Source organism: Lissotriton helveticus, chromosome 1_2 (assembly GCF_964261635.1).
Source record: "Lissotriton helveticus chromosome 1_2, aLisHel1.1, whole genome shotgun sequence".
Lineage (NCBI taxonomy): Eukaryota > Metazoa > Chordata > Amphibia > Caudata > Salamandridae > Lissotriton > Lissotriton helveticus.
The window spans coordinates 208,492,355-208,507,550 of record NC_136058.1 but is presented as its reverse complement, the minus strand read 5'-3'; the positions used below and the strand labels follow the sequence as shown (position 1 = coordinate 208,507,550).

At 43.4% G+C, this 15,196-nt stretch overlaps 1 protein-coding gene across 1 annotated transcript in view; it reads right to left on the bottom strand.

Annotated features, from left to right (window-relative positions):
- LOC144807826 (cytosolic carboxypeptidase 6-like) overlaps positions 1-15,196 on the bottom strand; it is an 821,625-nt gene that overhangs the window by 108,100 nt on the left and 698,329 nt on the right. The window lies entirely within an intron of this gene.

The following is a 15,196-nucleotide window of genomic DNA, read 5'->3' as shown; positions in this document are numbered from 1 at the left end:
TGTGTGTTAAGTACAGGGTGAGAAGTGTGTGAGAGTGAAAGTGTGCAGTTTGTGTCCAGAGGATGTTCTGGGTGAGTGTTGCGTGCATGTGCAGGTGAGATATTAGTGTGTACAAGATAAGAGGTGAGTGCAGAGTGGTTTGAGTTCAGGGTGAAGGGAGTCGGTGGAATGAAATAAATATTTGAGAGCAGTGTGAGAGGTAAGTCAATTGTGTCTGAGTGCAGGGTCAGCACTGTGTAAGGGCAGAATGAGTGGTATCTGTGTGTAGAATGAGCAAATCTGGGTGCAGGGTGAGCAGAGTGTGAGCGCTGGGTGAGCGGTATCTGAGTGTCTCAGTGCAGGGTCTGTGCAGGTTTATTTGTGTGTGAGTGTGCAGGGTGAGGGTTGTTGAACGCAGGGTGAGTGCTGTGCAAGTGTGTATCTTGGAACTCTGGCCCATGTCTACAAGGTTTGGCTTCCCTACTCACAGGCTCCCTACTCACGGAGTTCAGTGCACCATTGTGTAAGCAGGAGAGTCCAGGTTATTGTATCCCACACAACCCGCTGAGCATTCTTACTGGAGCGGTGTCCATGCTTTCTGTATTACTGACAGTCCGTTAAAGGGTTTATGAGTACAATGGTAATACAACCCCAATGTTGTTTTTTGGAATACCACAATCAAGTCCTACACTAAACTCGGCACTATATACTTTTAAAGTTGTTTTATTTCAACAATCTCATCCTGGCTCTTACCACAAGATAAATATTCACTCAGAATAGAATTAAAACAGCACATGTGTATGTTGTGAGCAGCATGATCGAAAGAACAGTTCTAATATACCTAGAATGATCTTAGCAGCCTAATATCCTAAAGCTACATCTATGAACTACACTATAAGAGCAGAGAATAGCTAACTTGCCTCTAGCGTCTCCTGAGGCCCAGTATACTGCATACTTGTTGAACGAGGATCAGGTGTGGTTATCAGTCTTCAGCCAGGAGAGAGTGTCCTCTCCAAAAGAAATCACATGAAATACTGGTCTCGGCTTCTTTCGTCTCGTTATGGACTACGGCAGTCTAGGAGGACCTCTTATCTGGTGCGAAGTTCTCTCAGAATCACTGGTCAATTCATAGACAGGCTAACTCAATGTAGCGGTATATGGCTGCACTAGGTGAGTGGTGTGTTAGTGTGTAGTGAGTGAGTAAATAGTGACTTTTCTGTGTGTGCAGGGTTGGTAGTGTGTGTATACATTGTGAGTGGCCTATATGTGAAGAGTGGGTAGTGTGTGTGCAGAGTGAGCAATGTGTGAGCAGGGTGTGTGCAGGGAGAGTAGTGTGTGTGTGTGTGCAGGTTGAGTAATTTTTGAGTGCATGGTGGGTGGTTTATAAATGCAGTGTGAACTGTAGTTGAGTTCAATGTAAGTAGTAGGTGAGTGCAGTGTGAGAGGTGTGTCAGTGTAGGATTAATGATGGGTGGGTGATCAGTGAGCAAGTGATGCATGAGAGATGTACAAGTGGTATGTGAGAGTAGTTTGAGCAGTGCTGTGAGCAAAGGCAGCAGTTTTTTAATTTAGGGGCAGTGGTGTGTGAGTGCAAGGTGAGGGGTGTTAGTGCAGGCACAATGTCTAGGTGCAAGGGTGAGTGTGGATAACGAGAGTTGTATGAACCAGGGTGAAAGTGCCTTATTTCAGGGTGAGTGGTGTTTGAAGGGTGAGTGATGTCAGAGTGCAGGGTGAGCGGTGCCTGAGTGCAGGGTTAAAGGTGTGTGAGTAGACAGGTGAGAAGTGTGTGGGCACGGTATGAGCTGTGTTTGTTTGTAGGGTAAAATGTGTGTGAATGCTGGGTGGGAGTGGAGGGAGTGTGCAACGGTGAAATGTGGGAGAGTGAAGATTGAGTGGTCAGTGTGAGTAGTGTTTTAGTGTTTTGTGAGTACATAATGAGAGGTATTCCAGCAGTGCCTGGGTTGAGGATTATCAATGATTTTGTGCAGTGTCAGAGATGGGTGAGTGCAGGGTGAGTGGTGGGTGGGTGCAGGGTGAGCGGTAGGTGAGGGCAAAGTGGGAATAAGAGCCGGGTGCACAATTTGTGAGTGCAGGGTAAGAAGTGAGAAGAATGCCTGTGTGATTGCTGGATGAAAGGTTTGTGTTTATAAATGCAAAGTGACAGGTCTACCAACATGAATGCAGAGCGCGTGGCATGATTTACTGAGTGCATGGTGTTGCACATTGAAGCCAGACCTATTGACATTGCCAGTGCTTGTGTTAAGACAGCAAATCAAAACAATATTAATGAATGTGTTTTTCGACCAGACAAATATTTTCTTTTAGCCAGTGTTTTCCTTTTTCATATTAGTGAGGGGCCTCCAGATCCCCGTTACTAAATGTTAGCATAGGTCAAGACAAAACAAGCACTGGCAATGCCAAATACTGACAGCCAACGCCAGACCTATTGGCTTTGCCAATACTAGTTTTCAATGTCTGTGGACCATGCTTTTACCAAGGTGCACTGCAGCCAAATGTTGCTCTAAGGTATTATTTTGGCAGGGGTGTATGAAGAAGAGAATACATCAGAAGGGCTAGCCACCCCTTGTTCTGTCTTGTTGCAAGACATATCACAGTAGTTGCACTACATTTAAAGCTTCAGTTTAATAATATGCATCAGGAAATCTAATAGATGTTGCTTCAATGTGTAAATGCAAGCATAGAAAGGCATAGACAAATGCTTTATGCATGTCTTAGCACATTAAAGCCAGAATGATTTGCTTTACCAATGCGTGTGTCCCGAGACGATACCGCAGACCGTTACTAGGCCTCCTGAGAGAAAGCAGCATGAGCTTTCAGTACCACATGCTGTTACTAGGGATCCCAAGACTGAGCAGCACAGGTCTACACTACCACAGATTCTAAATAGGTGCCCTGGGATTGAAAGACAACAGCTACTATTACGCACTATTAAAATGGCACAGAAAAGATGCATCACCTTAGTACAGGCTGTCGGGCACTTGCTTCTCTTCTGGGCATGCGGAGGCCAAATCTTCAGTAGGGGCTGGTACGGAACGAGTGTGGCAGGGTGGGGGAGTTTAAAAAAAGAAATCTCACTTAATTTGTAAGGCTGCCTACTCTCATACGTCGCTGGCACTCGTCCATTTCTCTTCTGGTCCGGAGTCAGGAAGCACACAGGCTCCCCTAAGCGATTCAGGATGACAGCAGTGCATGATTGGTCTGAGCGCCGTAGTTTAGCGCTCAGACAGGCAGTGGGAGCCCTGCATGATCTCCAACCAGGCTGTACATTACAGCTCTGTGGAGAACATGCTAGGTGCGCATGACTTTTAGGTTGGCTCAAGACAGCCGACCAAACTGTCATGCGCACTTAAGTGCACATATTTCCTCCTTCTCCCGCTGTCTATGATGACAGCCAAGCCCCACCCCAAAACTTGCTTCAGCACTTAAAAATAAAATTATAACAACATTGTATTATTATCATTTTATTTTTCCTTCTTTGCACTGCTGAAAAGCAGTGGTGCGATGCTTTTCTGCCTTTGCGGAGGAGCCGTCACTGCAAATCTTTATGTAATATTTGTAAGAAGCTGGTAAACTAAGCTGTGATATTGCTGAGTGCACTCATGGGTTTGCACAGAAATATCACAGAGCAGAACTACTTCTCAGAATGATGTTACCAGTAAGTTTTAACTTTCAGAAGCCTAGTACACACTTTCGTAGTAATTACAGCCATAGAAGAGAAAGTTTTGCATAGAACAGTAGGCCCATCAGTTATACTGCTTGTGGATGCAGCGTTTGGGAAAACACACGCACAGCTTAGATATAAGCAGCTGTTACTGCTTGTCACTGCCTCTCAGACCACAACTGGCTCTGCTCCTAATTGTTCTATACACAAGTGTTTGTTTCTAACACACTATGGGGTATATTTACTAAGATTTAGCACTGTGTCTGCATCACAAAAGAGATTCAAAGAGACACAAAAACCTTTTTTTACTAATGTTTCATTAATAATCATTTGTAGCGCCAACGGCGCATTCCAAGGGTGGTGCATAGGCATTTCCATACAACCAACCAAGGTTTCTGATGCAAAACCCTATTTACTAAAAAGAAAAGTGCACAGGGTTTTGCATCCAAAAATAGCACTCATTTCCACTAGGCCCTATCACGGAGAAATGCCGTTATTTCTCCTTTCTTTTCCAATTTTCACATTTGTGCTGCACTGTACAGCACACATACAAGGTGGGAAAAGGTTTAAAGTTAGTCTAAGCATTGTACTTTGTACTGGAAGGGCATCATTCCACTACAAAACCTATGCTAGGTTCATGCAGACACCCTTGCACTATGGTGTATAGGGGTGTGCATGGCACAAGGCAGCACATTTCTGCGCCGGAGCTAGGGAGGAGGGAGGAGAGTGCCATATTTCTATCAATATGGCTCTCTCCTGCTCTCTCCATCTCATGCAGCGCTTGTGACTGCTGCACTGCGCTGCATGATAATTTAGAAAATCTGGGCCTCCCTGTTGTTTGAGTGGAGGTAGCCTTTTCAAGTTGACTTAGGGTTTCATTAGATGGTGGCTTCTGCATTCCCCAGTCTCTGCCAGCTGCTGGTCCTGCAAAGAGTGCATCCCATGAGTTGCAATAGAAGCACTGTAGGAGGCAGGCTATACACCCTGCTGCCGACAGTTTGAACGTTAGAGAGAAATACTTCATTGGGCTGATGAAAGATGTGATTGTTGTCTCAAAGCAAGGGCTGAAGGAAACTGACCCAAAGAGACTCATGGCAGAAATTGAGCATCAAAAGCCCATCTTATGAGTACTGCAATCAACGGTCAGCAGCCTTTAAGGAAGCCAAGCCAGACCTAAAAAACGGAACCAGTAAAAAAGACGATTTAGCAGAGAAAAAAGGACACGCGATGCTTTCCAGTGGAACCATGGGATGAACATACAACTTTCATAAACTGTCTGCAGCGGATACGTATGTAAATCCAGCGAGGAGGCTGGTGGGCGTGGGCGCTTTCTCCAACCAAAGCAAAAATTCAACCTAGTCCCGCGAATATGTCCCCGAAATGTATTCTAACCCACTAGCAATGAAAACTAAAATATATTATTTATGAAGCTAGTAGGCAGTGAACTCCCTGTCTTTTAGATTATGCCATGCCACTGTACAGTATGCATGAGAAATGTGCAGCGTGCATGAATTTAGTGCACCCCCAGCGCCATTGAAAAGAGTCTTAATTCTAGAGCCGCGGCGGAAGCGTCCAATGGGAGTGGACAATGGAAACGAGGGGCTGAGGAAGATGGGCTATTTTATGAGCCACAACAGTGGATCACACAAAAGTATCTAAAAGCTCGAATGCAGTAGGCTTCTGTGTTAACATAACTTTCCATTTCCCATTATTTGCGGAATGCGCACACTACAGTCCGCACCCAAGTCTGCCTTTTTCCTCCCAGAAAGTAAATCCGCTTCATTCGTGTCATACACGGCGCGCGCGTAGGCGGCATTGGAAGCGCATTAGGAAATCGAGGCGTTAAGCAAGTCCGCTCTTCAGTCATCTAAATGCAAAATACAGAAATATCAATGCGCGTTGCATTTTCTCTTGTAAAAATATTTCTCGCCGCTGAAAAGCAATTTCTGAAGGGATCCGAAAAAATAGGAGGCCATGGTGTGAATTACCCACTGTTCCGAGGGGGCAGGCGTCTCTATGCCGCATGGACGGCAGCTGATTGCCTGGTTGCCTTTTGAGAACATTTAGACAGAGGCCAGCGGCGATAAGATCTCTGTTGGAAGATACAGTAATTCCAGCCCTATCTATAAATGGCCGGTTTTATTTATATGGAATAATTTCACAAACAGCTGCTATAAAACAGACACATTTCCCCCTCGTTCGGACACGCCTGGAAAACCAGCCCTCAGTGACCCTGTATGGATTCGTGTTCTTGGTAAACTGTATTGTCCTAACTTCTCGCACATGGGCTGTCCGAGCACTTTGATCCTCAAGATTTAGGCAATTCGGAACGAAACTGGTTATTTTTATTCTACATTTTGGAAAAGGGTCCACGCTGCTTTTCCACTTACCTATGCGGTTTTAGAGGCAACCTCTCCCCAAACCTTCGAAGGGTAATAGAATAAAACATATATCTGACGTGGGATCAGATAGAAAGTGGTGGAATCAGTGGCACTTATGTGAACATCGCCCAGAGATGAAACAAACAATCCGACAGCAGCACCTCGGTGGAAAACCAGCAGTTGTTTGTTGAAGGTTTGTCGTCTTACAGAGCAGAGTAGTCTTGAGCACCACATACTAAGGTAGAAATTTAACTAATACACGTTTTGGTGGAGAATAGCTCCTAGAGCGCTCTACAACGCAACCGGCACTCTGAATCTGCTCCCCTCTAGCAATGTTTTTAAGCGTAGGTTTTGCACACTGACATATGCCTAGAGGCTTTGCTGTAAAATGGCAAACGGCTTTGTCCCTTTCCAGCTTGGCATGGGTGGTACTGGGCTATTCCTAAACTTAAAAATATTTCTAGAAAAACAGACATTTGCGGTTAGCAGATTCAGAATGTGAATGGTGTTGTAAGGTGCTCTATAAAGGAGCTATATTCTGCAAAAAGCTGGGAACTAGTCAGAGTTCCCTATTTTCTTTTTTGCATAATTTATGCAGCACTTTAAGCCTGGAAGGGTATATTTTTGTTTTATGCTGGGTGCTCCCTGCAGCCGGGAAAAAGCTAAACCTCTCTGAAGAGCTATAATGGTAGCAAAATATGTGTTAGGGTTGTCTTTCACCAATCCAAAGCTGTAATACTGCGCCTGATTGGGTAAAAGGCTTCTATGATTTTACAGCTCAGCATGGGTGGCACTGTACTAATCCTATGCTATAAGACTTTGCTGTAGAAATGGCTAAAGGCTTTGTCCCTTTCTAGGTTGGCATGGATCGCACTGTGCTAATCATATGCTTAAAAGCTTTGCTAGAAAAACAGACATTTGAGGTGAGCAGATTCAGTGTGTGGTTGGCGTTGTATTATTTATTATTATTTTTCTTTTATTTTGGCGGTTTTGTATAGCGCGAACAAGACCCTTGCGGGTATCAGAGCGCTTTACAGATCAAATTTAGGTAATGGAATATAAACAAATATACATATAATTTAAAAAAAAACATTTTTTTATACAGTGGATTATGTGAATACAGTACTGGGAATGATTAGAGATTAGCACATAACCACCAAAACCTGGAAACTACAGAGTAGTTTTCCATTTTCATTGTAATATTTAAATAACTACATTGCAATACTATGCGTACTGCATCCTACAAAATCCAATAAAATTAGATTTTTAAAAAAAGGGTAGAATTGGTTCATTTCGTCTTCCAAGCCTGTGGGCGCAGCAGGCGTTTCAGTGAGGGCTGGACTTCCTTTGATGTTCCTAGATGACCATGGACTATCTGAGACGTAGCCGACCAATCTGAGTTTTTGATTGGCCTCCACATATTAAAAACATGCCCTTTTCAGGGAAACAGAGGAAAATAGCACCCATTGCCAGTGCACTTGTTTGGAGAGACATCACTTGGAAAAATGGAAGAGCACAGCAACCAGCTGGTGGCAGGCCCATATTCTGCTTTAGGACGGGCATACAGTGAGGAAGAGGTAAATAAAGTGCATTGTGTAGACGATAGAGCAGGAGATAGCATTAAGAGATTCCATCATCTGGGAATTCTTCCTTCAAATCGAGGGTGACCAGAATCTCATACAGGGATGCAAAGGACTGTATTCACTCCGCACATCAAACATGTGTAGACATCTCAAATGTAAGCATGAGAACAAGTACACTTAGCGTCAGCAGGAGAGAAAAGGGGCAGAGACAGGGTGGAGTGGCAGTGTACCAACCTTGCCACAGGAGTTGCTAGATCAATGGGAGGAAGACATGAACCCGCACCTGAGAGTCTTACACTGTATTGCACTGAATGCATGGTGAGGAGCAAGTGCTGTGAGTAAAATAGAAACTAGAGGAAGAACATTTGGAGCAGAACTACATTAAATGCCGCAGTTCAAAAATAAAGAAAGATTCTTTGCCACAAGAGTTTAAAAATTAAAACCACAAAAAAGTCACACAAAAAAATATATAAAACACAAACAAAAACCCAAACACTCGGTTTGCAAAAAAAGATTACTTTGAGATGCACTTATTAAACACCAAATAAGAGCTTAGCCTGCAGCCAACCCCCTTCAGTTGTGTACATCTGGGGTTGGACTAACGCGCACGCTGGGGGAAAGGCAGAATATCAATGCATGGGTTAAGTACAATTTTTTTTTTAAAACTAAGAAATTCACTGATTAAAAAAACACAGTGTAAGTAATTAGTGCCTTAAGATGCAACAGAGAGAATCAAAATATAATGAACACAAAAGACAATGTAAAAAGTAAGATTTAAAAGTTTATGTAATTTAATTTCTCACCTTTATTTTAATCTTATTTACTTTACCAGTATATCATGCATCAGGGAAGCCTGCCTGCATGATTCGGGGTTGATGGACCCCATTAGCTATTATTTTACTCACCCTTTTGTCGTCAGACTGAACAACGCTGATCGCGCTTCAACTCCGCCCGCTGTCAAGCCGTCCTTCCTGGCAGGAGACTTAAAGGAGCTCACAGCGCCTCCGCACCAAAGGTAAACCCATCTAGGTCCGGACCGCATCCAGGGCCCGAAGCCCTGCCAGTTTCATCCCAGAACCCACATCCAGAGGTGGTGATACTAGGGACAAACTCATCTCCCTCAATACAACAAGTATGACTTCAAGCTGTAAAGTATTAAACCTGTGCTCTGAGCCTGCCTTTTCCAGCCTTAGGTGCAAACATTGTAATTTTCAGATAGATAATGAGGACAGTGAGAAGTTGAATAATGCACAGAAAAACAACCCGCACTGCTTTACGCAGTCCACTGAATACAAGAAGCTGATTTGCGCATGAACTGATTTAAGATCCTTGGTAAAGATAAACCTGGAAGTCACTAACTTTATTGACTCCCAGACAATTGACATTTTGTTTATCAGAGAAACATGCAGTGATCAGGCATCTGCCCCTGACTTTGTAGTTGCAACACCGCCAGGTTACACACGTATAGGGTAAAGTAAACAGGTGTATTAAGAAAGGAGGAGGCTGGCCATTATCCACCACACCCATATGAATGCCACTTTCCATTGAGTTCAGTTGACACACTGCGAAGCACTTTCCTTTGGTATTGAGTTGACTAAAGCTCACTCTTTTAACGAGCTACTTCTATATCGCCCTTCAGGACCCAGACATGCTTTCCTCCATGACCTAAGTGCCATTTAGGAATCATGTGCTAGTTCCACGGACTTCACACTCCGAGGAGACTTTAATTTTTATCTGGAAAACCCCACTGATAAAGACACCAAGACTCTACTCAAGATGACCGCTAGCCTTGGTCTCTCTCGGGTTGCTGTAGGTTCAACCCACTCTGCCAGGCACTTTCTTGCCGGCATCTTCACCAACAACTCTTCCTGAGCCAACATCAGTTTACTACCCTTAATATAGTTCGACCACACAGCAATACAATTCAATCTTAACTCACAACACCATCTATGACAGGGCAGGACATCTACCAACAAACTCTTTACTCGTCCATGGCACAAGATTCAGCCAGACTAATTACAACAAGTACTGACGACACTCAGCTTCTATTCCCCTTTCGAACCCTCACGCCCGCTATACAAAAATCCTTTGCGGACGGAATGAGGGCAATATCGGACTGGATGGCCTTAAACTGCCTCCAGTGCAATGTGGGCAAGACGGAGGTCATGCTGTTTGGGGAGGCCACGCTTCTGTGGTCTCCAGAATGGTGGCCCCTGGATTTGGGACCAGCACCAAGCCCCAAACAGACCGTAAAAAATCTCGGTGTGCGGCTCTATAAGGCACTTTTGTTTAAAGAACATACAAATCAAGTAGCAGGATCTTGTTTCCGTGTCATCGGACTGCTACGACGTGTCTTTCCATTCCTACCTGATAACTATAGGAAAACACTTGTCCAGACGCTGGTAATCAGTAGGCTGGACCACTGTAACGGCCTGTTCATCTCGGCCAATGAGGAAAAACTACAAAGATTACAAGTGGTCCAGAATACTGCAGCAAGACTTGTTCTTAATGCCCAGCCAAGGACTGCATCACGTCCCCTCCTGGACAAACTCCACTGGTTGCCGGTTAGGGAATGTGTAAAATTCAAAATCTGCTACACAATACATAAATGTCTGTTTGGCACTGGACCCAAGTATTTGAATGAAAAATTCAACCCTTACAGTCCAGGACGCACTTTGCGTTCTAGTAGTCAGCAATTGCTCCAGGTTCCAAGGATTAGGAAAAGCTAGGCAGGGTGGTTGAGCTCTCTCTTACAAAGGCCCCATCCTACGGAACTCACTCCCCCCTACTTTGAAACAAATCACCAACCTTCAGTCTTTTAGGAAGACGCTAAAAACATATCTATTTTCGGCCTCTTAAAATATTAATTACTGATTCCCTCACAGTCTATGATCATAGTTAGGCTCTTTGGTAAAAGCGCAAGCGTGGAGATACCCCTTAGGGGGTCGAGTCCTGCGCTATACATGAACATAAATAAATAAATAAATACTGTTAGGATCCTCACCTTTGATTACTGAGAAGATTGACACTTCGGTGGACAATTATACATCTTGCCTAACTTCAGCCGTTAACTCCCAAGCCCCACTTAAAATCTCCCATAGTAAGAGACATCATCCTGCAGCACCATGGTTTACCCAAAAGCAAAAATGCAGAAGGCTAGAGGCCATCTGGAGAAAGAATTACTGTGAATCAGAGAAAAACAAATATAAAACAAGAGCTTGCCATGTATAAAACTTTGATGGGTAAGATGTGCTGTGGCTCAGTTATAGTGTGAGTAGAATGTTACATAAGCCATCTATGACGCATTGTGTTTTCTGTGTTTCCTAGATTGCATGATGTGTATGCTCTGACTGAGAAGCTTCCAAGAATGCTTGATAGTCCCTGGCTGTAGACTTGAATAAATCTTCGTGAAAACATACACCGGAGCTTCTTCATACATTTTGAACTTAACAGACTCCTTTTATTTATTATTCATATTGCATGCTTGGTCGGCGAGGGCCACTTGATTCCCCAAGCGCTGCTCCCCTGTCCTACTCCCTGTCCCCATTCTCCGTCCGGCTCCTTGTTTCTACTTTATGTTTTTCTCCCTAGAGGCCCAGCAACTGCAAAGTGCTAATTGGCTGCTCGCTTCCTATTTTAGCACTCCTATTAACTTTATTTTAGCGGTTTAATTTACAATTCTATAATGACCAGCCATCATATTGGATCTGTAAATTGAAAAGCCAAAATAGCTGCTGGTGCATCATTATGCATTCACACACGTACATCACATTACAGGTTCACGCATGGGTGGCCATTTAGTAATGGCTTTTCTTTATTGTGAACCTGTTGCGAAAAGGCAGTCCATGTGTCCACCTGCACTGTCTCGCACCCGCAGCAATTTTTTCATTTTATTGCAGCAAGTGCAAACATGCATCGGCAAAGTCACTAGCTCGCACTATTAAAGGCAAACCCTACTAGCTTTGATAATGTTCGTTTTAATTGCCTTTGACATTCTTTAAGTGTAAGTGTGAATCCAAAAAATTGGTTCCACCTGAATTTCTACAAAGTTTGCATAATTCTTTTTCCTCTCTCCCACTCCTTTCCTTTCTCAAAAATTCTTTGAGTGATGTTTCATTATTATTCCAAATTGCTATTCTGGAGGTTACCACAAAAAACCCTTATGCTTTTTCTCTGCCCCACGTTCCTTTTCCTAAACATTATTCATTATCGCTTCTGCTTGTTTATTGGGGGTAGAAGCCTCCATCACCCTCTTTTATTTTTCCATTAGTTTATTCTTACCACTCACTATGTGCCACTTTTTTATGAGAGCATATTTCTTAAAGGTATAGCCTTCCTTAAACATGCAATGAAGGTAGTGTACCTTTGTCAAAAGTACTACTCTGCAATACATTGCCATTTTTAATTCACCAGTTCATCATCTAATTTCTTTACCTCTTAATTGAAGGTGCAAATTAACTCTGCTAATGCATACTCATAAGCAAGGGGTCCAACTCTGAGCTTTAATATAGGTGTAACTGAAATTGTTGCAACATTATGGGAATTACTTTCTAGGAAAACTGGGGAGAGAGTTTGTCACCCATTACAAATCACCTCCCCTAATTAAATTCAGATCTATTAGTTTAGCTGTTGCTTGTTTTACATTACTATACACTTTTTCTACATATCATTACTTTTGTTATAGAAAAAAACCAACCATCCACCACGAAAAAAAATCCTATAAATCTGCCTCTATTTTACAGTAATATAAGTTATGGGCTTGATTTAACATTTGGCGGACAATACCTTCCCTGTCCCAAGGGACCTCCAACTGCCAAATTTAGAGCTGTCCTCTGGCCCTGCAGACAACTCTCGACATTGACAGGAACACCATTAGGAAAGGTTTGACAGACGGTACCAACAGACATGATGGTCGGCCATCAAACTTTTCAAAAGTTTTATTTTTTTCAAAACAAACTCCCAAAGCAGAAGTTTGTTTTTGAAAAACAAAAAACGAACGGCCCCAGACGTTGGGAGATTTCTCCCAGGTTGTGGGTGTCATTATTTTATTTCTTGTCCGTTATCACCAGCTTTTTGACGGACAGGAAAAAAAAACGCTTTTCACCATCTGTCCTATATAGGCGGGCAGTGTGAAATACTTTCTCTGATTGCCCTGACTGCATTGGAGTTGTTTGGAGTCTGGTCGCTCGTTTTGCCCTAAACAAGGCTTATTTAACTGAACTTTTGAAGAAGCCACACACTCACCTTCCTTTGCTCCCCAGCTTAACTAACTTGATGCAACTTTTCAATTTGCCATTTCCTTCGACAAATACTGGAATAAGTAGTGTTTTACCAATGTCAAACATTAGGGTGATCTAAGCTGAGAGATGGGTAATGGTGGTGTCTGTGCACTGGTTTTATATGATCTGTCAGCTGCCATCAACATTGTCAGTCATACTATTCTTCTCTTGCCTGAAAGTTATGAATATATTAATGGGCAAGCTCTGGACTGTATAGCTTCTTTCTTACCTTACCTGCCATGGGCATACATCAGCACAACATCTCCTAATGAAACAAAGGTATTCCAGCCTACATCTGGCATAGCTCAGTAATGGCCACGTTTCTTTTACTGTTTATATGTACAAGAATTTATTTCTACCCAAACAAACCCTTTTTAGCAGCCTTAGGACAATGAAAGACTCGGAAAAAACAAAGCTTTCAAACCTGTACCATGTAGTTTGCATGCAGCTTTTTGATGACACTTCATAGCTCATTGTGCTAGATTATGACTGAAACTTATGAACAATAAAAATAACAATAGGGGAGAGAGAGAGAAGTTGTGGATTCGTTCTCCCTGGTCTGAATGTCAAAAACAAATGGAATCCACTGAAGGGTGGGTGTGGTCCCTACAATGATGGGGAGCACTGAGTGTTTTTAAAATACCCCTCACACACCAAAAGGACCCTTGGTGTCATGCTTCATCATCGGGGTCTTCGCACCCCTTTACGGGATACGGCGTGCTGCTACCTACGACTACGCGGGAGCACGTATACACAGACTATGTGTGGTGTGTGTAGGGTTGTGATGATCAGTGAGTGATGGGGTAGCTCAAAAAAAGTTTTAATGGGACCCCGAGCTGGTACTGCTTGCGAGGTTCTTATGTATTGCAATGTACATCACCTCATGTGTGCGTCAACATGTTTTGGAGTAACAACTCCTTCTTCAGGACGGGGTGCACAAATCCCCACCTTACTCACGTATACTACAAACAAACTGTATTCTACAGAAAAGTGAAGGTTTATGATTTACAAATTAACGCTATATTGTACCTAATTCACTTAATGCAAGGAGGTGTCCGCGAATAGCGAACCTGCAACAAAAAAGACCTTGGAAAGAAACAGTATATTTCAATCACTATGGTCATGGGTAATTGCATTACTCCTGGTTCAGTGACCTAAAAAGAGTAGTGTGGGTAGCCGTTTCTAGACAAATATTGTCATGCGTGATCGTGCGCCCTGTAAAAAAAAAAGGACAGAGACATGACATACATCACACAAAACATAAAACACACGCTTCTATTTGCTATCATCTACTTGGTTCTGGTGATCTGGCACTAATGGAAGCATAATGTAGATTAGTGAAGTTATTTATCCAGTACATACTTATTCCCGTTGTATGTTGTACCTCATGAGCGTCCTAACGTTGGGGACCAATCGAGCCAGTATGCATCCTCTAAAAATAGAGGGTGGCTCAGACAAGTCTACTTACAGGTTTCAGTCGCTGTTGCCTTGCTACCTGGACTGTTACTCACGATTATTATTGTTGCCCCCGACGCGGCTCCGCTGGAACTGAGGTCTCCAGCGGGCTACGCACGTATATACTGCTCCTAATACGTTTTAATTAGGTGCTGATTGCCTGATTGGAATCGGAAGGACAAATTATGCCCAAACATGGGTACATCGTTTTTTTTCGCGTTTACTTGGCGGGTATCCATAGCACGATGTCTGCGCGCATGTGCTCCTCATTATAGGATGCATCTATGTTCCAACGCATGCGTCGGTGGTCTGGCAATCTTTCGAGCTCCGTTCGTGGAAGTGCTTAGTGATAGCGCATGCGTAGTGACGTGCAGTGGTTTTCGATTTATGTCTACACTCAATTCTGCTTCGAGGGAGATATTGCTCTTTATCAGGTGCCTCAGCTGTCTACTGGTCAATACTTAACACGTAGTGCTGCTAGATCCAGCACGTGCAGTTATTATTCCACATGGGGAGATCAGGTGTATTAATGAGAGTGACCTGGTGCATTAGCCGGTTTTGCTGGTCTGACACTCTTTTAAGCTCCGTTCGTTGAAGCGCTAAGTGATGGCGTATGCGTAGCGACGGGCACTGGTTTTCGAGATCAGCATTCACTCACTTCTGTTGAGAGTCCTGCTGTAAAGTGCAGAGCCGAGTAAAAATTAGTGTAGGTATCCGTATAGTGAGGTGAGATATTGCTCTTTTCAGGTGCCTTAGCTATCCCTGTCAATACTAGTGAAAATGGTACACATCACGTGGTGCTGCTGGATGCAGCACGTGCAGTGATGGTTCCTTGAG